Source organism: Palaemon carinicauda, unplaced genomic scaffold (assembly GCF_036898095.1).
Source record: "Palaemon carinicauda isolate YSFRI2023 unplaced genomic scaffold, ASM3689809v2 scaffold517, whole genome shotgun sequence".
In the NCBI taxonomy this organism is placed as follows: domain Eukaryota; kingdom Metazoa; phylum Arthropoda; class Malacostraca; order Decapoda; family Palaemonidae; genus Palaemon; species Palaemon carinicauda.
The window spans coordinates 81,267-109,000 of record NW_027171780.1 but is presented as its reverse complement, the minus strand read 5'-3'; the positions used below and the strand labels follow the sequence as shown (position 1 = coordinate 109,000).

At 39.4% G+C, this 27,734-nt stretch overlaps 1 long non-coding RNA gene across 3 annotated transcripts in view; it reads left to right on the top strand.

Annotated features, from left to right (window-relative positions):
* Positions 1–27,275, top strand: part of LOC137637069 (uncharacterized) — a 28,869-nt gene extending 1,594 nt beyond the window's left edge. Inside the window, exons 2-5 of one of the 3 annotated variants that reach the window (XR_011043368.1) lie at positions 9,881–10,032; positions 17,931–18,042; positions 22,171–22,355; positions 27,034–27,275. This is a non-coding gene — a long non-coding RNA (uncharacterized lncRNA). The remainder of the gene's footprint in view (positions 1–9,880; positions 10,033–17,930; positions 18,043–22,170; positions 22,356–27,033) is intronic. The other 2 variants (XR_011043370.1, XR_011043369.1) reach the window with 2 other exon arrangements.
* Positions 27,276–27,734: the final 459 nt, after the last annotated feature.

Here is a 27,734-nt window from a genome sequence, read left to right as displayed (position 1 = left end):
GGTAGAATGTAAACTGTGTGGGGCCAGAAACTGAAGACCTTTCTCATTTCATTCTTTGCTGTCCAGACCTTAGCGACGAGAGAAGGAAAATATTAAAGAACTACAGGGTGGTTGTGGCCGGTGCGGTAACGTCCCTGACTGGTGAACTGGAAAGGTGAAACTGAACTGATACTTTAATTTCTAGCCAAATACATGAATCATATATTTTTCCTACTCTCTATCTTGTGTTTTATGCATTTCTTACGTTGATTATTGGGGCAAACCACCCATTCACGAGTTTTTGGACCCCCATTATACAAAGACAATTACAGGGGACACTATAGTCCATTTCTTTTAGCCATGCATATTTGCACCGACTCGCGGCGGTGCCCTTTTAGCTCGGAAAAGTTTCCTGATCGCTGATTGGTTAGAATTATCTTGTCCAACCAATCAGCGATCTGGAAACTTTTCCGAGCTAAAAGGGCACCGCTGCAAGTCGGTGCAAATATGCATTGCTAAAAGAAATGGACTATAGTCAGAAACCATGTTTGGGGGGGGGGGTGAGGAAAGGCCAAAAATGAGTGATTTGCAGCTATAATAATGGTCAGAAATACAAAATAAACACAAGATAACCAGTTGGAAAAATATATGGTTCATGTAAGTGGATGAAAATTAAAGTATTACAATTTTCAATGATTCACTTAACGTCCTAATAATGGTTTTTGGTCTGCCACTGCTCACTTTGGTTGCAAATAAACGTAATCTCGCTGCTCCTATGTTCTGGCAAGCGGTATGTGCTGTGTACATCACCCCTGGGGGTCACTCGGGGATTTTTTTTTTTACTTTCACCTGAGCCACAAATGCTATACACTGAACGGAGAGCATTTTCATCCTAATCAATTGCCGATATAGATTAGATTACACTAAATTTTGAAATAGATTGTACTTTCCTCTTGGAGATGGGTTTTCATGATGGTAGTACAGTATAGTTGAAACTGAAAGTGAGGGTGGAAAAAATTGGCTGTTGTATAACAACATCCGGGAACTTCTGCATAAATATTTGGAAGCTAGTAATTGGTTAAGGAGCCTTTGTAGGGTGATGGCCAGATCCCGTAGAAAACGGGAATATTCTGAACTGTGGCCGTCGTTCTAAAAACTATTTTGGCGGGAGAAACTAACTTGAAAAAGCCACCTAACCTATGCTTAAAGCCGTATCCTTACCCAGGGGGGCTTCGCCCTCCCGGGACCCCCCCCCCCTTACACAACAGTTTCCTTACCTACGAGTACGACGGGAGAAGCTAACTTAGAAAAACCCACCTAACCTATGCTAAAAGCCGTGTCATATTTAAGATCCGTAGACCATTTCCAAACGTTTTTATTCTATACCAAGATAACAGTCGGAGCGATAATAAGCAAATTAGGACGCTTAGCCGTAGTGCTACAAACTACCCTTGGTTAAAAAACCAGGTAATAATTACGTTATTGTAAATACACAGAAAACTCCCCTGACCGCTTGGAACCAACGCATGTGCAGTAACTCGCCATCAGTCTCTCAAATGTAAACAATGGCCTCGGGGTGAAAAATATACTTCACATTTTAATCGATGGATACATAAGTTATCATAGCCCAGACTCCATTAGATATAGTGAAAAAGGCCAAGCTAGCCAGCCCTCGTCCATTACTTACACTGAATTCCAGTTTCCTAAGTAATTAAAGTATCTTATATTAACCCTGAAAACAATGAAACTTGTATTTTTAAACATCTGACTTAGTCGGTGGATGTATATATATAGCTTACGTCGCTGACGTCACGACAGAAAACTCAAAACTCGCGGCAATCGCAGATTGGGTAGCTAGGTGTACTACTAGCGCCACCACTCGCCAGGTAACTGGAACCATTCCAGGAGTTCTCAGATCTTCTCTGCCGCCATTGCTGGCGACATCATTGGAACATTCGCTCGTTATAACCTTCGATTTTTGCAGTATCTTTGGTGAGGTACTTTTTTTTTTTTTTTTTTTTTTTTTGGTTAATTGGCTTTCGCTTGATTGGATTTACTTACGGATTTTCTTGAACCTCTTTTGATTTGAATTATTTTGACCTTTGTTTGATTGATCTCTCTGGAATTTTCCAAAATGGCTGACCCTTCCCCAGTTTATAGAAAGTGTGTGAAAGGCTGTAAAACCCGCCTTCCTAAGGCCTCTATCGATCCCCACTCTTATTTGTACTAAATGTAGAGGTAAGATTTGTCAATTAGGGGATCAATGTGATGAATGTGTGTTGTTATCTGAGAGCGAGTGGCTGGATTTCGATCGGTACACTCGTAAGTTAGAGAGAGATAGAGTCAGAAGAAGTTCTTCTCGATCTAGAGAATTTTCTTCTCCTCATGTCCCTGAACCTATTCCTTCCCCTGTAGTGGTAGTTCATGAACCTCCTACTGTTACCGATGAGCCTTCACTTAAGGATATGATGAGTGCTATTCAAGCCCTTGGTGTTAGGGTTGAATCGCTTGCTACGGACAGAAACCAGCTTATGTCCGATGTGAATATGCTTAAAAATGCCAGTGTTAGTGCCAAAAGTGCGGGGAATGTGTTCAGTGGTGTGGAGGGTGCGTCTGCTCGTACCTGTCGTTCACCTAGCCTAAGACCTCTTCCAAGCTCCCCAACCCCTGGGAGAAGGAATGTCGATCAGCAAAAGGGAACGAGAGGCGTAACCACACGAGCAGACGTCCACACGAGGAGACGTCCCCTCGAGCGTTTCTGTTGACATTTCACGAAACGCTCGCCCTCACCATGGGAAAGGTGAGGTTAAGTTTACCTCATCTTCAGATGACGTTTTAGTCAGTAAAAAATATAATCGCGACTGGCGTCAAGTTTCCAGACCTCTCAAGAGGAAAATGATCTCAATAGATCAGAGTTATTTATTGCCTCAAAGACCTGGCTGTAGTCATTGAAGCAGTCCAGAGCGATTGCCTTCTTCTAAAGAAGATGTAGATGATCCTCTTTCCGCAGTTGAACCTTTGGAAGACTTATCAGAGGAAGAAGAGCCTAAGACTGCACAGCATTCTTTGAACCTTAAGAAAATTTTGAAAGTTTTCACGGAGGGATTTCCTAGTCACTTTGTTCCTGTTACTCCATGCTCCCCCCTTTCAGAGTTCCCCTTGGGGACAGCACTCAAGCTCCTATTTTTACAAAGTTGGTGCTTTCAAGATCATCTAAAAGAGCTTTAAGATTGTTGGGAGACTGGATGCAGTCCGAGAGAAATCTAGGCAAGTCGGCCTTTTCCTTCCCCCCAGCTAGACTAGCTTTCAGGTCAAGTGTGTGGTACGAGACAGGAGAAGTTGTCGGCTTGGGAGTGACTGCCTCTGCCCAGGGGGACTTCTCAAGCCTAGTAGACTCTTCTCGTCAATTAGCCATGAGACATACTAAAATTTTCTGGACGACTTCGGTACTCGATCATCTTCTCAAGGGCGTCTTCAGAGCCTTCAAAGTTTTCAACTTTCTCAACTGAACTCTGGGAGCCTTGGGTAAGAAAGCTTCTTCTTTTAAGAACAATGATAGTGTTATTCAGATTATGTCTTGCGTGGACAAAGCTGTGAGGGATGGGTCTTAACGAATTAGCAGCTCTTTTTACGGCTGGAGTTCTCAAGAAAAGAGCTCAGATGTGTTCTTTCATTTCCATGGGGGTCACCCCTTGTCAGAGGTCTGAATTACTGTTTGCGCCGCTCTCTCATTCTCTGTTCCCACAAGATCTTGTGAAAGAGGTTGCTGCATCTTTAGCCCAGAAAAACGCCCATGATTTGGTCTAAGACAGCTCGGAAAGTACTTCCAACTTCCTTTTCTAGCAGTAAACCAAAGGTTGGTACTCCTTTGTCTAGATTTATTCCTCCCTTTCGAGGTAGACCCGTCAGTAGGGGTAACTCCAGACCTGATGGGAGAAGAGGAAAAAGGAGGGGATCAAGATCAGGTCGAAGCAGAGTCTGCTTTCGACTTCAGACAGCAGTAGGGGCCAGACTGGAGAACTTTGGGCAGGCTTGGGAGAGAAGGGCTGAAGGAGGGATACAAGATTCCTTTTGTAAAGAAACCCCCTTTAGTTCAAGATTCAATAGACCTCTCTCCCAGATACCGAGAGGACTCAAAGAGACAGCCATTGCTTCTACAAGTGTCCCACTTGTTGGAAAAAGGGACTGTAGAAAGGGTACAGGACTTGCAGTCTCCAGGGTTTTACAACCGCCTCTTCCTGGCTCCAAAGAACTCGGGGGGGATGGAGACCAGTCCTAGATCTAAGCGCTCTCAACGCTTTCATTCAGAAAACAAAGTTCTCGATGGAGACTCCCAAAACTGTGCTAGCATCAGTAAGGAAAGGCGACTGGATGGTTTCTTTAGACCTCCAGGACGCCTATTTTCATATCCCTATACATCCGAGCTTCAAATGTTACCTGAGGTTCGTTTACGGTAGGAAGTCTTCCAGTTTCGGGCCTTGTGTTTCCGCCTCAGCACCGCTTCTCTTATTTTTACAACGCTCATGCTAAATGTGGCACGCTTCCTGCATTCGACAGGTATCAGAGCCTCCCTGTATCTCGACGACTGGTTACTCAGGGCGTCTTCCTTCAATCGCTGTCTGGAGGATCTCAGAATGACATTGATATTAGCAAAGGAACTGGGTCTTCTTGTCAACACAGAGAAGTCCCAACTGATCCCATCCCAGAAGATTCTTTATTTGGGGATGGAGATTCAGTCTAGTTTTTCAGGCTTTTCCATCATCCACAAGGATAGAGCAAGCCCCCCTAAAGATTTGTCTTTTTCTTGAGAAAATAAATTGTTCTGTGAGACAGTGGATGAGTCTGCTGGGAACACACTCCTCACTGGAGCAGTTCGTCTCCCTAGGAAGACTAAATCTCTGCCCTCTTCAATTTCACCTCAACCACTATTGGGACAAGGAGAAGGGCTTAGAGACAGAAAGTATTCCACTTCCAGTCTGTCAAGAGTTGCCTACAGTGGTGGAACGACACAACCAAACTTTAGGAAGGCCTCTCGCTAACGCAAAGGAACCCAGACCTTGTGTTGTGTTCCGACGCTTCGGACTCGGGGTGGGGAAAACTATTAGCAGTCCTATTGGCCCTTCAAGGTTTCGAAAGGTTGATTCTGAACAAAGTAGTACAATTAAACGCAGACAACACCACAGCGTTGGCCTACATTTCCAAACAAGGCGGGACCCACTCGAAGTCCCTTTACGAGACTGCAAGGGAGCTTCTAGTTTGGGCGAAGGAAAGGAACGTCGCCTTACTCGCAAGGTTTATCCAAGGAGAGAGGAACGTGATGGCAGACGGCCTCAGCAGAAAAAACCTAGTCATTCCCACGGAATGGACACTGCATCAGGAGGTTTGCAAGAAACTTTGGCAGATTTGGGGTCGTCCGTCCATAGACCTATTTGGAATCTCCAGAACGAAGAGGCTTCAAATGTACTGCTCTCCAGTATCAGATCTAGAAGCAGTCCACATCTACGCTTTCCTGCTGGACTGGTCTCACCTGGATTTGTATGCGTTCCCCCCCCCCTTCAAAGTCCTGTACAAAGTCTTACAGAAGTTTGTCTCTCACGAGGGAACCAGATTGACTCTATTTGCTCCCCTCTGGCCATCAAGAGAATGGTTCACCGAGTTAGTTCAATGGATGGTGGACATACCAAGAAGCCTACCAATGCGGATAGATCTTCTCAGACAACCGCACTTGAAAAGGTTCCATCAAAACCTCCAAGCTCTATGTCTTAACTGCCTTCAGACTATCGAAAAACAAGAGCTAGAGGCTTATCGAAGGAGGAGCTAGAGCAAGGAGGACCTCTACCATCAAGGTCTACCAGTCAAAATGAGTGGTTTTTTGAGATTGGTGCAAAGTCAACTCAGTTTCCTCATCCAGTACCTCTCTGACCCAAATCGCTGACTTCCTTTTACACCTTAGGAGAAAACGCAAGTTTTCCTCCTCTACCATTAAAGGTTATAGGAGCATGTTAGCGGCCATTTTCAGGCACAGGAACTTGACCTCTCTAACAACAAAGACCTTCAAGACCTTCTCAAGTCCTTTGAGACTTCTAAGGAGCGTCAACTAGAACCACCAGCTTGGTATCTGGAGGATGTTGTCCTGAAGTTTCTTATGAGTGATAAGTTTGAGCCCTTACACTTAGCCTCTTTTAAAGATCTCACCTTAAAGATGCTTTTCTTAGTAAATCTGGCATCAGCTAAAAGAGTCAGTGAGGTTCATGCTTTTAGCAAAAATATTGGCTTCAGTAATAGTAAGGCTATATGCTCCTAACAGCTTGGTTTCCTGGCCAAGAATGAGTGTCCTTCCCATCCATGGCCATGGCTGAAGTCTTTCGAGATTCCAAACCTTTCAGATGTGGTTGGTGAAGAAATGGAGGAGGTCCTGTGCCCTGTAAGAGCACTTAAATTTTATCTAGACAAAACTAAAAAATTACGAGGCAAATCTGAAGCTCTATGGTGTTCGGTCAAGAAGCCCTCCTTACCGATGTCAAAGAACGCCTTATCATATTTTATCAGGCTCTTGATTAGAGAGGCTTACACTCACTGCGGTGAGGCAGACCTTAAACTGCTGAAAGTGAAGACACACGAAGTCAGAGCTGTGGCACCTTCTGTGGGTTTCAAGCAAAATCGATCCTTACAGAGCATTATTGACACAACCATTTGGAGGAGTAAATCTGTGTTCGCTTCACATTATTTAAAACGTGTCCAGACTCTTTACGAGGACTGCTACACTTTGGGACCATTCGTAGCAGCGAGTGCAGTAGTGGGTTAAAGCTTTGATTAGTGGCGCTGCAAAAAAGTGTGAATAAGTAGCATATGTCACAGTGGTTTATAACCCTTTTACCCCCAAAGGACGTACTGGTACGTTTCACAAAACTCATCCCTTTATCCCCATGGACGTACCGGTACGTCCTTGCAAAAAAATGCTATAAAGTATTTTTTTTTTCATATTTTTGATAATTTTTTGAGAAAATTCAGGCATTTTCCAAGAGAATGAGACCAACCTGACCTCTCTATGACAAAAATTAAGGCTGTTAGAGCAATTCAAAAAAAATATACTGCAAAATGTGCTGGGGAAAAAATAACCCCTTGGGGGTTAAGGGTTGGAAATTTGCAAAGAGCCTGGGGGGGGGGGTAAAAGGGTTAATCTATTGGCTCACAAACCAGAAATGCACCACCCTGGAGCTTGTGATCCATTGTCGTGTGATCAGCCTTTTATTCTCCACCAGGAGTAGACTCTTGCACCCGTGAAAGCACATGCTAGGAGAAAACGACGTATTGATGATAAGCCTCCCAGAAGAGCATAGACGCACTTCTCCATCATGCGCACATCCAGTCCCTCACACCATTGGAAGATCCTGGATGTGCAAGCAAGAGGCACCCATCAGAACTTCATATCTTCACTTTGCAGTTGGGGAGGACAGTTTTAAGTGTATGAGGGACACAGCTCACCCTATATGCTCTAGGGCAAGGGCATAGATGCTATTATCCCCACTGAAAGCACCAAGGTTCAGGGGAAAGTACAGACACACTCCCATAAAAAAAGTTTATCGCTCAGATAAGCAGATTACGCCAGAGAGAGTGGCACATAAGGGGGGTGTCCAGTAATCCTTGTAATCCCATTCTTCTGATACCTACATAATTCTGTTAAATTATTAATATTGTTTTCATGTTTTTATTTTTTTTTTAAATATTTCATCTTAATTTTATATTACTTCTATGTTGTTTTTAACACTTCTAGAAGGCTAAAATTACTGGCTTACAGTAGAAAATGCACTCATTGCACAGTCTTCACGATGTTTACAATGACCTTGAACCTCTTGGAAGAGGCACCAAGATCGGTAATTGCTAATCCACATCTCCACCCCTTCATTTTAGAGGCAAAAAGGTGAGGGATAGGAAAGCCATGTTTTCCTGAAGGAAGAACACGTGTATGTCTCCAAGAGACGCGCTCTTTTGACTTGTGGTACAACGGCCCCACCTCAATCAGTGGCTGAAAAGCAACCGAGGCTTGCCTCCCTAGGGCACTGAATCGCAGGAGCCTGTCGAGTAATGCCCTTAGAGCCGACTTTGAACGAGCCTAAGGAAGAGTAGTCATCTTTCGCTGGGATGGAAGCAGCCGCAATGTCAGCCTTGCAGGCGACTTCCTGGAGTGACCAGTGGTCCGGTACTATGTCATATTTTGTGATATCTGGTGATCTAATTGATCCTAAAATGCTCTATATGAGGAACTAGTTCTTTAGGGGCTGAAAGCAGTGGAGTTTTTAGTGCACCAGTGTGCCTACCTGTGGAGAAACTGGATACTGAAATGCAGGTACGCAGGTATTGTCAAAGTCGCGTGACAAGTTGGTATTCTGGAGAAGTACTCCTCTGAAGTGGAGGAGTAGGATAGGGCGAGTTGGGTCTCTCCTCCTACAGGAGACCCGCTACCTTTTAGCAGCCCCATCCTACGGCTACGGCTGCAGAACCGATGCAGTTGCAGGAGAGAGTGAGACGACGCTGTAATGGCCCTTGAACCTACAAAGGACCAGTAGAGGTGGTCCAGACCTTTTTATTATTGTTATTACTACCCAAGCTACAACACTAGTTGGAAAAGCTAGATGCTATAAGCCCAGGGGCTCCAACAGGGAAAAATAACTCAGTGAGGAAAGGAAATAAGGAAATAAATAAATGAAGAGAACAAATTAACAATAAATCATTCTAAAATAAGTAACAACGTCAAAACAGACATGTCATATATAAACTATTAACAACATCAAAAACAAATATGTCATAGAGAACCTGGTCCACAAAAAAGCATTTGCTCCATCTTTGAACTTTTGAAGTTCTACTGATTCAACCACCCGATTAGGAAGATCATTCCACAACTTGGTAACAGCTGGAATAAAACTTCTAGAGTACTGCGTAGTATTTTGCCGAAGACCTCCCAAAAACAGGGGAGGATAAGGCAGGATATAATGCTCCCCCTGCCTCCTACAGGCAACTACCATTAGCGGTACTGCCAGCACCTTGTTAATTTCTGCAACGGGCGTTTCCAGCTTTCGCCGAAATCATACCCAATACTAAAGGACTTGGTTTTGTATAGCTAGGAAAAATACAAATTAATTTTAGAATTTGTGATATTAAATGTGCAGAATGCATAATATTTTCAACCTTGGAGTCAGAGGACATATGGTACACTGAAGTTATCTGAATAATTTAGAATTTTGTGTTTTTGTATGTATCAAGAGTAAAAATAACCATAACACAAAAAACGTTAAAGCCTTGTGACAATTATTGTGTTTTAACCCTTTTACCCCCAGGCTCTTTGGAAATTTCCAACCTTTAACCCCCAAGGGGTTATTTTGTTCCCAGCACATTTTGCAGTATATTTTTTTTAAATTGCTCTAACAGCCTTAATTTTTGTCATAGAGAGGTCAGGTTGGTCTCATTCTCTTGGAAAATGCCTAAATTTTCTCAAAAATTTATCAATATGAAAAAAAAAATTTTTTTATAGCATTTTTTTGCAAGGACGTACCGGTACGTCCATGGGGGTAAAAGGATGAGTTTTGTGAAACTTACCAGTATGTCCTTTGGGGGTAAAAGGGTTAAAACCACCTGTGACATCCACAGAGTTTTTCTTTTGCTATATTTTGACATAAATATCTGGTAGAGACATCATGGCTATAATTTGTGCACTTCGATATGGTTACTCATAACAGTATTTTGTTCTTTGTGATCTCATTATCATTCAGTAATAGATATTTTTCATGTATAAACAGCTAGTATGTTAATTACAATGCAATATACAGTATTGTAAATTGTACCTCATCTATTAGAGTTTTGATTTATGCATTAAAGTTTTACTTATATACTTTTCATTCTTTAGGGAGGCACCGACTACAGTATCAGCAATCATGGCCGGATGTTCGTGCCGTAATCAAGACCAACACGATGGCTTCATCCCCCAGTCAGTTTTCTGGCATTCCTCAATCCTGACTTCGTCGTACCATCTTCCTATACTCTAAATGAGGTTAGAATGCGAGTCACAATATTGTTGTTACTCTTTTAAAATATTTTATTTTTCCCTGTTTCTTTACTGGGCTATTTTCCCTGTTGGAGCCCCGGGGATTATAGCATTTTGCTTTTCCAACTAAGGTTGTAGCTTAGCAAGTAATAATAATAATACTAGATTAATGACAAAAGGCCAGATACTATCATAAGAACCTTTATTGATGGGTGGGTCACATTTTTGGAGCACCATGTAAAATACTTTTTTGATAATGGTGAAGAGTTCCAGAATGGTAAAATGTGAAGAATGACTGAAATGTGGAATATAAAATTGTTGGCAGCAACAGCAGAATTGCCATGGAGCAATGGATTGTCCGAGAAAACAGTTGGGATCCTAAAAAGAAGTCTGAGGAAGATGCGAGTTGGCCAATAGCTTTGAGATTGGTGGTATGTGCAAGAAACTGTTAAGTAAATAATGTAGGACTTTTGCCTAACCAGCTAGTTTTTGTGGTAGAAATCCTGCTCTACCAAACTTAGTAGGGGAAGAGACTTCAAATCCAGCTAGTTTATAGATAAGTACGGGAGAAGGGGTTGTAAGGGGTACATTAAATGCAGTACACAAGGCTAGATAGGCTTTCATAAAAAATGAGTCTTGCAGCAAACTAAGAATTGCTTTAACCCTTTTACACCCTGGCTATTTGGAAATTTCCAAGCCTTAACCCCCAAGGGGTTATTTTTTTCCCAGCACATTTTGCAGTATATTTTTCTTAAATTGCTCTAACAGCCTTAAATTTTGTCATAGAGAGGTCAGGTTGGTCTCATTTTCTTGGAAAATGCCTGAATTTTCTCAAAAAATTATCAAAAATATGAAAAAAAAATTTTTTATAGCATTTTTTTGCAAGGATGTACCGGTACGTCCATGGGGGTAAAAGGGTTAAATAGAAACGTAAGAGAACATAAACTTGTGGAGGTAGTTGTTGGAGATGAAGAGTTTTATAATAGAGAGGATGAAAGAGAATGGAGAGGGCCTGCTGAGGTAGTAGGAGTGTCAGGTTAGACAGTCATAGTAAAACATGGTAGTTCATTGAGAGATGTTTAGGATACACATTACAAGAGCTCGGGTAAAGTAACAGAAAAAGAAAGATTGTCAGAGGTTAATGGAAATAGGGACAGCCGTATGAACGATGTAACATACATGAGACAGAAGTGATTATCGGGAATAAGAGGGTAGAGAATAGAGAGAGATGATGAAAAAGTGGAGGAAGACTTGACAGAAGAATGACCTAAGTTGAGAAAATGGAACAGGGTTAGAGCAGTATATAAGGACACCCATCAGATAGAAGAAAGGTCAGTTTTAAGTTTGGCTGGTAAAAGATCTAGTAAATACTCGAGAGGTGCATACAACGTACAGGATTCTTCTATTATTATTATTATTATTACTATCCAAGCTACAACCCTAGTTGGAAAAGCAAGATGCTATAAGCCCAAGGGCTCCAACAGGGAAAAATAGCCCAGTGAGGAAAGGAAATAAGGAAATAAATAAATGAAGAGAACAAATTAACAATAAATCATTCTAAAATAAGTAACAACGTCAAAACAGACATGTCATATATAAACTATTAACAACAACAAAAACAAATATGTCATAAGTAAACTATAAAAAGACTCATGTCCTCCTGGTCAACAAAAAAAGCATTTGCTTCAACTTTGAACTTTTGAAGTTCTACTGATTCAACTACCCGATTAGGAAGATCATTCCACAACTTGGTCACAGCTGGAATAAAACTTCTAGAGTACTGCGTAGTATTGAGCAAAGAGTGATAATCCTGACAGATTACAGGAATACTGTATTGAAAAAAATTGGGTAGGAAGGAGAGGTTTTGTAAGGTTTTGAGAATAAGCAGGTGTTAGAGGCTAAGGAAAAGGAATTACAGAGTTGCAGAGAAAACAATGTATATGAGGTGGATGATACTGTGCAAAAAGCTATATCCAGAAGGTGGATATTCACTGAGAAGTTTAAAAGGGGTGAAAAGATATGTAAGGCCAGGTTGGTTGCTAGACGCTTAGAAGAAAAAATGCCAAACTGGGAAAAAGATGCTCCCACAAAAAAGGATAAAATGAATTGTTATACGTTAGATGTGAAAACAGCATTTGTTCGCTAATACACCAAGAGACACAAGGATGCAAAGGGAAAGTGAAAGGGAAACACGTGGGTAACACGCGGTAAGCACAAAGGATCGGGGGACACAAAGGGTCGCACAAGGTAAGAGAGAGCGCGGCGAGATGTTGATCACGTCGCGACCAGAAACTTACTGACGAGTCGACGACCTGAGCTAGCATGCTTCCCGACCCCGGGTCGCCTCAGGGCACATATCACACCGCCTGAGGTCGACCCCTTAGAAAACGGAAAGAGGGTAAACTATACAAAAAGCTGGTCGGTTAGGTAGAGTTACCAGTAACTCCTAAGAAGGTAGTTCTAGGTAAGTATGTTAGGAAAAATACAAATTACTTAAAATTTGTGATATTTGCAGGGTGATCAAATAGAGGAAAGTATATTTGAAACCACCAGTTGAAGGAGATTAGATTGGTTTATGGAAATAGAAGAAGACAGTTTGTGGGTTCAAGGATGCCACAAAAGCATAGTATTGCAAGGTAATGCATGTGATGAAATTGGTTGGTATATTATGCTCTCATGTGGATGACTTTTGCTATGGGGGGAATAAATGGTTCATACATACATACATATACCAAGGCACTTCCCCCAATTTTGGGGGTTAGCCGACATCAACAAATGAAACAAAAACAAAAAGGGGACCTCTACTCTCTACGTTCCTCCAGCCTGACAAGGGACTCAACCGAGTTCAGCTGGTACTGCTAGGGTGCCACAGCCCACCCTCCCACATTATCCACCACAGATGAAGCTTCATAATGCCGAGTCCCCTACTGCTGCTACCTCCGCGGTCATCTAAGGCATCGGAGGCAGCGGGGGCATATAAAATTTAGAATAGCGCCAACGTTATCCCAGCGTGTCGTAAGAGGCGACTAAGAGGGACGGGATGAGGGGGCTGGGAACTCCCTCTCCTGTATCTACATCCTGTGAGACATCGTATTGCAAGGTAATGCGTGTAATGAAATTGGTAGGTATGTTATGCTCTCATGTGGAGGACTTTTGCTGTGGGGGGAATAAATGGTTCATGGAAAAGACAATTGGAAGGCTAAGAGAAATTTCAAGTGGGTGAACAAGAAAGTAAAAGTTTCAAGTACATAAAAGGAGGACAAATATCAATTAATGGAAATATGTCAACTCTGTGAAGGAACCAGAAGCTAGACAATAGACTGGTAACAGAATACTAAGTCAGAAGGAACTAACAGTATAGGTCCGTGGTTGGACAGCTTAATTGGATATCTTTGCATACAATTCCTGAAATTTCTTATAACCCTTTTACCCCCAAAGGACGTACTGGTACATTTCACAAAACTCATCCCTTTACCCCCATGGACGTACCGGTACGTCCTTGCAAAAAAATGCTATAGATTTTTTTTTTTCATATTTTTGATAATTTTTTGAGAAAATTCAGGCATTTTCCAAGAGAATGAGACCAACCCGACCTATCTATGTCAAAAATTAAGGCTGTTAGAGCAATTTAAAAAAAATATACTGCAAAATGTGCTGGGGAAAAAATAACCCCTAGGGGGTTAAGTGTTGGAAATTTCCAAAGAGCCTGGGGGTAAAAGGGATAATTGGATATCTTTGCATACAATTCCTGAAATATCTTATAACATGAGTGAACTACGTAAGGCATAAGTAAATAGGCGATATTGGGATTAGTGAAGAAACAAGTAGTTTACATGATGTCACAGTGACGTCAGGTCGCGTGTTGTTGTTAGTGAAGGTGATTGTCGGAGAAGTGGTCATCTGATTGGATTCATTATGTTTGATCTATATTGGTGGTGGGCACGCTCTCTTGTCTGTATTGGTTCATATGTATCTAGTGATGGAATTGCTTTTGTCTTGACAAGCTGACATCAGATAAAGAAGGTACATACATACATACATATACCAAGGCACTTCCCCCAATTTTGGGGGGTAGCCAACATCAACAAATGAAACAAAACAAAAAAGGGGACCTCTACTCTCTACGTTCCTCCAGCCTAACAAGGGACTCAACCGAGTTCAGCTGGTACTGCTAGGGTGACACAGCCCACCCTCCCACATTATCCACCACAGATGAAGCTTCATAATGCTGAATCCCCTACTGCTGCTACCTCAGATAAAGAAGGTAAATATGGTAAAAATAGTAAATTTATCATAAGCAAGGGAAAAATGAGCCGTAATCAGAGAAAGGGATCCAATGTAGTACTGTCTGGCCATTCAAAAGACCCAATAACACCAGCGGTATTATCTCAACGGGAAGCTGGAGCCCTGGCCAAGCGGTCCCTTTTTTTTTTTAGGATTGGTTGAATCCTTTTCCGGTTCGTGCTATATCGATTCCCTACTTCAAGAGGCTGATGATTTATTTTATATTCTTTGTTCATTACTTCTCATGTAGTTTATTTCCATATTGCCTTTCCTTATTGGGCTATTTTTCCTTGATGGAGACCTTGGACTTATCACTTCCTGCTTTTTCAACCAGGCTTGTAGCTCAGCTAGTAACAATACTCTAGTGCTATAGTATGGTATTGTTCTGTCGTATATCCAAACTAATAAATAAACTAGCTGTAATGGCACCACCAGCCACCCGTTGAGATACTACCGCTAGAGAGTTATGGGGTCCTTTGACTGGCCAGACAGTACTACATTGGATCCTTCTCTCTGGTTACAGTTCTTTCCCTTTGCCTACACATACACCGAATAGTCAGGCCTATTCTTTTCAGATTCTCCTCTATCCTCATACACCTGACAACACTTGAGATTACCAAACAATTCTTCTTCACCCAAAGGGTTAGCTACTGCACTGCAATTGTCCAGTGGTTACTTTCCTCTTGGTAAGGGTAGAAGAGACACTTTTAGCTTTGGTAAGCAGCTCTTCTAGGAGGACACTCAAAATTCAAACCATTGTTCTCTAGTTTTGGGTAGTGCCATAGCTTCTGTACCATGGTCTTCCACTGTCTTGGGTTAGAGTTCTCTTGCTTGGGGGTACACTCGGGCACACTATTCTGTCTTATCTCTCTTCGTCCTGTTTTGTTTAAAGTATTTTTAGGTTATATAGGAAATATTTATATCAATGTTACTGTTTTTAAAATATTTAATTTTTCATAGTTTCCTTTCCTTACTGGGCTATTTTCCTTGTTGGGGCTCCTGGGCTTTTAGTATCTTGCTTTTCCAACTAGGGTTGTAGCTTAGCAATTAATAATAATAATATATTTTGCTTTTATCCCTTTGTGAGTGGAGATACCTTAATGTGGTGAAAGGGTTTGCGTGTTGCCACGATCAGCCAGGCTGTATTAGTCAGGGCCTGCCATAGTAGGTTGGTTTGCTGTGAGCGTACAAACGAAAATCTCCCAGTACCGATCTGCACTAGCCAGCGTTGTGATGAAAACTGGGCGAATGCCAGACGTGAGTTGATTTCTTGAGGCCTATGTCCGGTAGTGGACGAGAAATGGCTGCATTTCTTGTTCGTTGTATTGTTTTTATCTCTTTAAAGTATTGCTTCTGCTGCATCAAAGCATAAGCGTCAGTTTTGGTGGGGACTTTGCCGTTACTAATATGCCAGTATTTGTTGATCGTTGTCTTCGAGCTCATTAAATCATTCGAGAAAATCTCTGATAATCCCACTTGGAACTGTTCATCAATATCTACTCTCTACCTACTTGAAAAATCGCACAAAGTAAAAGAGAGCGCGGCGAGATGATGATCACGTCGCGACCAGAAACTTACTGAGGAGTCGCCGACCTGAGCTAGCACGCTTCCCGACCCCGGGTCGCCTCAGGGCACATATCACACCGCCTGAGGTTGACCCCTTAGAAAACGGAAAGAGGGTAAACTATACAAAAAGCTGGTCGGTTAGGTAGAGTTACCAGTAACTCCTAAGAAGGTAGTTCTAGGTAAGTATGTTAGGAAAAATACAAATTACTTAAAAATTTGTGATTTTAAGTTTGTTTTCTGTTGTAGGAGGAAAATTCAACCTCCTTTAGATGGTTGTTTTGAAGGTATAGCCATAATACCTTATTACATGTCGTTAACTTATTCTAAGAGATGAGACTAGCGCTGTGACTTTTCATACAACCTACCTTCATTTTATGAAAACCAGTTTACCTACCAATTTTTTTTTAGTCATTACTTTTACCGGTTTTTTCAGTTAACCCTTTTACCCTCAAAGGACGTACTGGTACGTTTCACAAAAGCCATCTCTTTACCCCCATGGACGTACCGGTACGTCCTTGCAAAAAAAAGCTATAAAAATTAGTTTTTCATATTTTTTGATAATTTTTTGAGAAAATTCAGGCATTTTCCAAGAGAATGAGGCCAACCTGACCTCTCTATGACAAAAATTAAGGCTGTTAGAGTAATTTAAAAAAAATATACTGCAAAATGTGCTGGGAAAAAAATAACCCCCTGGGGGTTAAGGGTTGGAAATTTCCAAATAGCCTGGGGGTAAAAGGGTTAATTTATGATCCCGTGAGGCAGGAATTTTCTAAGTGCATCCCATCAGGACTAAGCTGCATTCACTTTTTAAGCCATCTACTTAACTTCCTTGCTTGGTTCTTTTCTTTCATCTTCCTGTCCAATGTTTCTTGTCAATGCCTAGTGGCCTCCCTGTTTGTAGTTTATGATAGTGTTTATATGTCCAGAACTCTTTCAGGTAAACAGCTTATTTGTTTTAATATGTTGGAATTTCCTTTGGTATAATTTGGTATCCTTGGGTTCAGTTGTCTGGTCTTGGGTGTTGCTTTTTTAGTAGTTTTAAATCCCTTCTTTTTGCATCAAGAAGTAATTGTCTTAAGAGATTTGTACAGCATGTAGGCGTTTCCTGTAGGTTGCATGACGGCACCAGATGGGGTCTCGTATAATTGTCCTATTGCATTTTATTTCTTTTTCATGAAGATGCTAAATTCTGCCGCTATGTTTCCTTGATATTCATTACTAATAACATGTCCTCCATCTTGTGTTTCCTCTGTTTTGAGTCTTCAAGTGGCAAAGCATTTGTTGCTGCTGTATGATGACATTTTTTTATGCGTTGTTTTAAATTTTGGGAAATTTTAGATGTGTGATTGGGAAAGAAATGTTAACTAGACTGGAGTGTCTCTCCCTAGTGTAATACTGTATTTTTGGGTCTGTATTTGAAGTACATCCCAATCCAACTGCACTGGCCTCGCTCATCATCATCATCTCCTCCTACGCCCATTGACGCAAAGGGCCTCGGTTAGATCTCGCCAATCGTCTCTATCTTGAGCTTTTAATTCAGTACTACTCCATTCATCATCTCCTACTTTGCGCTTCATAGTCCTCAGCTATGTAGCCTGGTTCTTCCAACTCTTCTGGTGCCTTGTGAAGCCAAGCTGAACATTTGGTGAACTAATCTCTCTTAGGGAGTGCGAAAAGTGCACCACTGCCTTACCAACATTTGAAAATATCAGTTTCTACTTTTGTTTTTGTGAAACATGTAAAACAATGGCAATATTTTATAGTTTATAGGAGAGTTTTTTTTACTCTTGAATACATGCTTCATTTAAGAACCATCTTGGCATTGCAAATCTGGTATTTTGAATCATTCTGTGAATGCACGTGCTGTCACAACCCATAGCACTAGTTTGCTTTTAGTTTTTTCATAATACTCATTAGTCATCATTATATCTTATTGTGCCAACATTATATTCACTGTATGGCAGCCTAATTACATACATAGTCACGAATCTGTACAGAGTGGCCCCTGTTCACACCCATTAGTGTAACCTAATCACAAAATTGGAATTTTCTACTTTCACAGGGTTGCTGCCGTGAAGCTGCTAGTCTTCCAGTTCGTATGGTTAAGTATTCCCTGTGCAGTACAGGATGGATATGACGAAATGTGTAAACAGAGATAAGAGAAGATGAGTATTGTAAGTACTGATGAATTTGGTGATTATAATAGTGGATATTTTAGAATTATTAATTCAGTTATACAGTTAGGGTACCTGTACCAATAGGTACTCAAAATATCATGGACTTTTTTACTCTGCAGACTATGTCTGTCTTACAAATAGTATAATGAATATGATTTTTATACAGTCTATGAAGAAAGGGTTTTAGTTTCATGTTATGGAAAAAAAATTATAGATATTGCAAACCCCTGCTGAAGAAATGGTCATGAAATTTGGTGCGCACCTATTATCAAGGCATGCCCAATGTGTACGCTCCCCTGTCCAATAGGTACTCTTTCACTCTTATCTCTTAGGTTGTTCTTGCTACCCAAGCCTCCTTTGGATATGCTAGACTTTATTCAATGCTTTATTTGCTCGCCTATGATTCAAAGAGTTTCGTTTGCTTTATAACAGCTTCCATGTGAAATTTATTGGAAAAAGTCATGAAAAAGCAAAATATGTGATTAACATGTTTTCATCTTGTAAATGAAATGTATTGCTTGAATAACATGAATACATAATACAAAATAGATATACTTGATAATGTATGTGTAGGGGAAGGCTTATACATATGAAAAATGTAGAGAGTACAGTCAGAGAAAAAAAATTGTATTTTTTTTTTCAACAAAACTTGGTACTGTATTATATCATATTCTTTGAAGTATCACCTCTATTTTAATTATACACCTTGTAACTATATGAGATTAACTTTTCACAAAAACAAAAGGGGTTTTGAAAGAAAAATGAGCAAACTGCTACTTTACTAGAATAAAAGAAATATCCGCATAGTTATCTATAGAGTAAAAAAAATAATATTGTTTGACCTGAGAATACTTTGCTACTTCCCATGGGAATCAATATGGTATACTGTATTAACTAAATACAAGAGATCCCGAGGAAGGGACACCAAAAGACCGCATACACACCCGTCAGGGAGCGCCAACAAAGTGGCTGAGATAAAACCCAACAAGGTTATTGAATGAACGTGTGTCGCTACCTAGAAATCCCAAGCAGACAAATATAATACTCAATTTGGGAGCATGGATCTTCAAAATGCCTGACATCTTCTCAAACATAAAATAACACAGAGCAACGAAAAACACGTCCGAACGTTCACGGGTGCTAACAAGGAATGATGGGAGAAGGATTGGTGGGGGGGGAGGGGGGGGGGGGGGGGCAGTGGCTGTAGTGAACGACACCTCGTAGTAGCGGAGGATTTTGAGGAGGGAGGAGTCTGATTGGAAAGGAATCTCTGGTAGTGGTATCACTCGCCCCATTTTTATTACCGACACCCTTTTAGGGGTGAGCGAGCTGGATATATTCTTAGCATTCCATGCAACTTTTTTCTCTGGTATATTTAGCAGTATTTATACCTTTGAAATGGTGCTTTAAGGAGCATTTCGCTGGGCGACACAGGTTGAGCCCAGAAATAGATTTTTCCTTCGTCAAAATCCCTGTATACTAGCACTTACACACTATAACTGAAATTCTTTGGATAGTTTGAAAATGAACTTGAAAATCTTTTAGCATTGATTCATATTAACTTTGAATAGTGGGAGACAAGTATTGTTTTTATAATAAATGGATATAAAAACCCATATAAACGATTTCTATATACTTGTTCTGGGTTTCCAAGAACATCTAACTCGTCTCGGTGATGTGGATAGGACATTTCTTCCATTTCTGGCATTATGTAAAAGCCAGCTCTTTTTTTCTTTCAGAAATGACACTTCATAGCCACCTTCATCTACCTTTATGAGTTGGCAATGTAGACCTCAAAGAAGGATGTCTTTTCTACCTTTGCTAGACGATGTTTCTTTTTCAACTTTTACTCCAACCCAAGAATTTTCTTTGGGTTCCTCAAGGGGAATGTCAAAATCAAAGTTGTCTTTCATAATCAAAGCTCTCTTCTGAACTATCATGCAAACTCAAGACTTCGTCATTTGATGATTCACTTGTTCTACTAGCATAGGAAGGCCCTGCTACTGCCTTACTATCTCCATTTAGTTCTTCGTCTTCAAGTATAGTATCTTCATCACTTGTATTTTTTTCAACTCATTTCCTCTTGCTGTGATACAGAACCTTTCTTTCTTGTTGTTTTTGCTAGTGTTCTCTCTTCATCATCTGTATCTGTTTGTACTTGATTCTTCTTTCTTTGTGTTATTGAACCTTTCCTGCCCATTGGTTCACTATCTTTTTGCTTGATTCTTTCTTTTCTTTTTCTTTCATTATTTTTTCAAATTCCTTAACCATCTTCAGTCATGATATGGAAAACACTGTCCATCACATTTCTTCTCACCTTTTTAATTTGTTGAACAGAAACTTATGGTCTATTAAATTTATTAGTCCTTGTCTAGATATTAATCTTTGGCACCGTCGTTCAATTAGTTCCTTATGCATGTTGCATAAGATTTTTCAGTCGTTCAATTAGTTCCTTATGCATGTTGCATAAGATTTTTCATAATTCTGACCATCCTTTACATTCAGATCTTCTTGGACAGTTCCATCCTGTTCGTAATACTAGGCAGGCAGTTAATTCTAATAGTCAGGCCTTCTCCATCATGAGGCTCAATACTGCACAGTACTCTAGAAGTTTTATTCCAGCTGTGACCAAGTAGTGGAATGAATCAGTAGAACTTAAAAAGTTCAAAGTTGGAGCAAATATTTTTATGTTGAACAGGCTGACATAAGTCTTTTTTATAGTTTATATATATGAAGTATGTTTCAATGTTAATGCTTTTAATATATTTTATTCTAATGGTTCATTACTATTTATATAATTTATTTATTTCCTTATTCCTGTCCTCACTGGGCTCTTTTTCCTTATTGGAGCCCTTGGGCTTATAGCATCTTGCTTTTCCAAGTAAGATTGTACATACATATACCAAAGGCACTTCCCCCAATTTTGGGGGGTAGCCGACATCAACAATGAAACAAAACAAAAAGGGGACCTCTACTCTCTACGTTCCTTCAGCCTAACCAGGGACTCAACCGAGTTCAGCTGGTACTGCTTGTAGCTTTGCTATTTATATTGATAATAATAATGATAATGCTTTTAGAGTGGACAGCTCGTGAACCCGGATTGTGAACGGACCGATATCTAGGCACGATGTGTTGGTGATAGAAGAGCTAAACTTTCCTTGTTTTAAATGTGAGAATTAGATAAGGGTATCTATTTGGTCTGTTAGTTGAACACTGCTCAATTTATTGAATTCGTAAACAGAATTAAGAGAAGTAAGATAAACATATTAGATTTAGATATCAACGTCATGAATATGAGTAAGACGTAGTAAGGTAAAATCTAATTATTATTATTATTATTATTATTACTATCCAAGCTACAACCCTAGTTGGAAAAGCTAGATGCTATAAGCCCAGGGGCCCCAATAGGGAAAAATAGCCCAGTGAGGAAAGGAAATAAGGAAATAAATAAATGAAGAGAACAAATTAACAATAAATCATTCTAAAAAAGGCAACAACGTCAAAACAGATATGTCATATATAAACTATTAACAACATCAAAAACAAATATGTCATATATAAACTCTAAAAAGACTCATGTCCGCCCGGTCAACAAAAAAGCATTTGCTCCAACTTTGAACTTTTGAAGTTCTACTGATTCAACTACCCGATTAGGAAGATCATGTTATACACATTACACCTATAAAGTTAAACTGACGATAGCTGATATGTGGAGATTGTAGGCTACATGGGATAGGAGGAATTATGTAAGAGATTTTCCAAGATAGCTCAAACGATAATGCTCGATTTTTGTCTGCATCGATTGTAAGGCCCTGTCCACACTACCGGGCAGTCCCCGACGGGCAAACAGCGATACCAGACCACAATAGTAAGGAAGATTGAGAGTTAATTACGTCAGAAGCGGGAAAACCACAGACAGGATTCTGGCATCATAAAGTGTTGCCAGATCCCTGCCTTTAATTTTCCCGCTTCTGACGTTATCAATCCTCATTTTCACTAACTATTGTGGCCTGGTATCACTGTTTGCCCGTAGGGTACTGCCCGGTAGTGTGGACAGGGCCTAAGATGTATCAATGTTCAGTGTCTGCATTTTTGTATGTAGCTGATTGAATTTAAATTTTACAGGTGCTGTTCTAATTTGGATGTCAAGGACGAGCGTCTAACTGCATCATTGGAGATCAAACTCGAGCTTCTAACTGCATCATTGGAGATCAAACTCGAGCTTCTAACTGCATCATTGGAGATCAAACTTGAGCTTCTAACTGCATCACTGGAGATCAAACTCGAACTATTTAGTTCGTGACTTTGAGGTAAGAGTAACGGGATACTTTTTACTTTTAAAGATAATGGAGTAATGTAAAGTTTAATCATGAGTAATATGCAAGATGGGAATAAAGCCAGTAGTAAATTTCTATTGCAATTGACAACCGAGAACAAATCAGATATGTAATTCGTGATTCCAAAGTGTTTGGGTGATCATCAGGGCGAGGTAGGATTTGGCTTGCCAGTGAACTATTGGGTTTGGACCACTGTAGTTCTGGTGTGAATTTGGAAGGAGATTGAGGCATCTATATATTGTCCAACAGATGGAATAATAGTGTAAATCTATATACCTGGTTAACCCTTTTACCCCCAAAGGACATACTGGTACGTTTCACAAAACTCATCCCTTTACCCCCATGGACGTACCGGTACGTCCTTGCAAAAAAATGCTATAAAAATTTTTATTTTCATATTTTTGATAATTTTTTGAGAAAATTCAGGCATTTTCCAAGAGAATGAGACCAACCTGACCTCTCTCTGACAAAAATTAAGGCTGTTAGAGCAATTTAAAAAAAATACACTGCAATATGTGCAGGAAGAAAAAGAACCACTTGGAGGTTAAGGGTTGGAAATTTCCAAAGAGCCTGGGGGTAAAAGGGTTAAGGTGACCAAAAATATGTATTATCTTCAATAATTATTTTTTCTTAGAATAAGTAGATATTTTCTTATCATTATTGAATGTTCAATTAATATATTGCAAATGGTAGATTGTGATGATACATACATATACCAAGGCACTTCCCCCAATTTTGGAGGGTAGCCGACATCAACAATGAAACAAAAACAAAAAAAGGGGACCTCTACTCTCTACGTTCCTCCCAGCCTAACAAGGGACTCAACCGAGTTCAGCTGGTACTGCTAGGGTGCCACAATGAATTTAATATCTGCTTTGATACTGATCCGAGTTAAACTGCTTTATTTTAATTACTGCGTAAATAGTAACCTTCACTAGACTTAGTCTTCTTTAACACTTTTACCCCCAAAGGACGTACTGGTACGTCTCACAAAAGCCATCCGTTTACCCCCATGGACGTACCGGTACGTCCTTGCAAAAAAATGCTATGAAAATTTTTTTTTTTTCATATTTTTGATAATTTTTTGAGAAAATTCAGGCATTTTCCAAGAGAATGAGACCAGCCTGACCTCTCTATGACAAAAATTAAGGCTGTTAGAGCAATTTTAAAAAAATACACTGCAAAATGTGCAGGGAGAAAAAGAACCACTTGGAGGTTAAGGTTTGGAAATTTCCAAAGAGCCTGGGGGTAAAAGGGTTAAGGTGACCAAAAATATGTATTATCTTCAATAATTATTTTTTCTTAGAATAAGTAGATATTTTCTTATCATTATTGAATGTTCAATTAATATATTGCAAGTGGTAGATTGTGATGATACATACATATAACAAGGCACGTCCCCCAATTTTGGAGGGTAGCCGACATCAACAATGAAACAAATACAAAAAAGGGGACCTCTACTCTCTACGTTCCTCCCAGCCTAACAAGGGACTCAGCCGAGTTCAGCTGGTACTGCTAGGGTGCCACAGTGAATTTAATATCTGCTTTGATACTGATCCGAGTTAAATTGGTTTATTTTAATTACTGTGTAAATAGTAACCTTCACTAGACTTTTAGTCTTCTTTAATATCAATTTGTATAAAGTTTGTCTTAGTTATCCGTTCATTTCAAGATCTTGCGTGCCATTTAGTCTAGCCGAGCACTGATCACATTTCTTGTGTGTGTAGATTGCCTTACCTTATGTAAGACACGGGCTCTTGCAAACATCTCTTATATTTCTTATTTCTTAGACTGAAGAGGGTTATCCTACCATCACTCATACATCAGATTTGAATTCTCTTGAACATTCATTGATTATAACTAAGCATTTGAATGTGTGTATATTACCCAATTATAAGGTTTTTAAAAAAGTTTTATCACTCCAATTTGTAAAACTGTTACCTGGAGTTTTTTTTATCTGCTTACATCCTTAATTCCGGCGTTTTCTATTCTCGAGATTTTTACTTGACTGATAAGAGTATGATGCCCTGAATACCCAGAAGCAAGAGAAGGTGCTGGCATGACGAGCTAAGAAAATTTGCTGGTATAAACTGGCAAGGAGTAAAGGAAGCTCTGGGTGATAGGAGGATAGATGTGAGCGAGGCAAGAGAGCGTGCTAGAAATAGGAATGAATGGCGAGCGATTGTGACGCAGTTCCGGTAGGCCCTGCTGCTGCCTCCGATGCCTTAGATGACCGCGGAGGTAGCAGCAGTAGGGGATTCAGTTTTATGAAGCTTCATCTGTGGTGGATAATGTGGTAGGGTGGGCTGTGACACCCTAGCAGTACCAGCTGAACTCGGTTGAGTCCCTTGTTAGGCTGGGAGGAACGTAGAGAGTAGAGGTCCCCTTTTTGTTTTTGTTTCTTTGTTGGTGTCGGCTACCCCCCAAAATTGGGGGAAGTGCCTTGGTATATGTATGTATGTATAAACTGGCATGAAAAGACCATAAAAGTTTCAATGGCCACTCATGAATGGCAGAGGCAAGAGAGAGCGATATTCCCCTAGAAAGCGGAACTATGTCCTAGACACTGACCAAATATACACATATGATAATTTGAATGTGTGTAAATTACCCAGAAGCTTACGTTACTGTAGAGACATCTCATGTTCTTACAGGATTGTTGTTGATATATAGGAAGGTTTGTAGTTAGTAGATTAACAAAGTCTAAGCCAGTGGTTCCCAACCTTTTTCCTGACATTTCCCCCTGCACCCAGTGCAACCCTCCAGATTTCCCCCTTCATGTGTATGAGGGAAAGAGGAGTTGAAACTCACTGTGACGACTTACTAATTTATTTTTCCATTATACAAATATACTGATAAACAAATAGTTACAGAGTAAAATGGATAGAGAGCGGTTAGTAACAACTAACCGCATAGCCATAGAGCTGTGTGGTTAGTTGTTACTAACCGCTCTCTATCCATTTTACTCTAACTATTTGTTTATCAGTATATGAAGAGCGGCTAGTAGCAAAATAAAAAGACTTTGGTTTATTTTTCTACTTCAAAATTGAATTAGTGAGAAGGTTGAGGCTGTTTCTTGTGTACCAGTGTATCAATATCAGGGCTCGTTTTGGCATCTGATATTTTTCTAGTTAGTAGGTAGTGTAATTATTTCCCCCCTGGTAGCTTCAAATTTCCTCCCAGGGGGAAATTTCCCCCAGGTTAGGAACCACTGGTCTAGGCGTTATGGCGTGATAGGTTGAATATTTTGATGGTGCCTGGGTTAGCCAATAAAACAGTATTTATATTCAGTGGTTTATATTAAAACCATGTATTCAAAGTGTGACTCTTTAGCTACACTCCTAACTATGGTTGATTATTCATTGGATAAATATAAATGTTAACATTGAGTAGCTATATGTTATTCAGTGGTTTATGTTAAAACCATTTATTTAAAGTGCGACACTTTAGCCACACTCCTAACTATGGTCGATTATTCATTGGATAAATATAAATGTTAACATTGAGTAGCTATATGTTAAATGGATTTAGATTATAACTATCCCTTAGTTTATATTAGAACAGTATGGGTTGATGTAGGATACATTAGCAAAAGTATTGATATTACAGTTAGGCAAGGGATTCTATTCCATAGTTTAACCATACAATTCAGTGCATTTGGGCAGTAAATGTGTAAGGGATCAGTATGTTGATTTAAAGAGTTTTGTTGTAAAAGGCGATTTGATTAATTCAGTGGTTAGATGGAAAATTTGAAACAGCATTTAAGACTGACTTTATTTCTTGAGTGCTTATTACAAATGATTATTTTATCTTATTTTATTTTATTGGAATAAGTGACCAGTTTATTCTATAGATCTCTAGCTGTATTAGTGATTATTTTATTTTATTTTATTGGAATAAGTGGGCAATTTATTCTATAGATCTCTAGCTGTATTAGTGATTTATTTTATTTTATTGGAATAAGTGGGCAATTTATTCTATAGATCTCTAGCTATATTAGTGATTTATTTTATTTTATTGGAATAAGTGGGCAATTTATTCTATAGATCTCTAGCTGTATTAGTGATGATTTTTATTTTATTGGAATAAGTGGGCAATTTATTCTGTAGATCTCTAGCTGTGTTAGTGATTTATTTTATTTTATTGGAATAAGTGGCTAGTTTATTCTATAGATCTCTAGCTATATTAGTGATTTATTTTATTTTATTGGAATAAGTGGGCAATTTATTCTGTAGATCTCTAGCTGTGTTAGTGATTTATTTTATTTTATTGGAATAAGTGACCAGTTTATTCTATAGATCTCTAGCTATATTAGTGATTATTTTATTTTATTTTATTGGAATAAGTGGCCAGTTTATTCTACAGATCTCTAGCTGTATTAGTGATTTATTTTATTTTATTTTATTGGATTAAGTGGCCAGTTTATTCTATAGATCTCTAGCTGTATTAGTGATTATTTTATTTTATTTTATTGGAATAAGTGGCCAGTTTATTCTATAGATCTCTAGCTGTATTAGTGATTTATTTTATTTTATTGGAATAAGTGGCCAGTTTATTCTATAGATCTCTAGCTGTATTAGTGTCCAGAAAATTTTATTGTTTAGTAAAATATCCATCCATATGTCAAACTAATATTTCAATTTTCTTACAGGATTAAAGAACCCAAGGCAAGAAGAGAGGAATTCTCGAAGTAAGATATAAATGTTATTGGAGCCTCTACAACTGCTGCTATCAACAATCCAAGAGCTTCCAAGGATGAAAAATTTATTTTAACCATAAATTGAACTGAAGTGTTGGAGGTCCCCTGAAGGTGGCAATTTGTTAGGTCTTCAAAGAAGAGTGTTTTAGCTAATTCTTCTGTAAAGAATGATTCATTTAGAAGCTTCAAAGGAGTGTTTTAGCTAATGCTTCTGTAAAGAATGATTCATTTAAAAGCTTCAAAGAAGTGTTTTAGCTGATGCTTCTGTAAAGAATGATTCATTTAGAAGCTTCTGTAAAGAATGATTCATTTAGAAGCTTCAAAGAAGTGTTTTAGCTAATGCTTCTGTAAAGAATGATTCATTTAGAAGCTTCAAAGAAGTGTTTTAGCTAATGCTTCTGTAAAGAATGATTCATTTAAAAGCTTCAAAGAAGTGTTTTAGCTGATGCTTCTGTAAAGAATGATTCATTTAGAAGCTTCTGTAAAGAATGATTCATTTAGAAGCTTCAAAGAAGTGTTTTAGCTAATGCTTCTGTAAAGAATGATTCATTTAGAAGCTTCAAAGAAGTGTTTTAGCTAATGCTTCTGTAAAGAAAGATTCATTTAGAAGCTTCTGTAAAGAATGATTCATTTAGAAGCTTCTGTAAAGATTG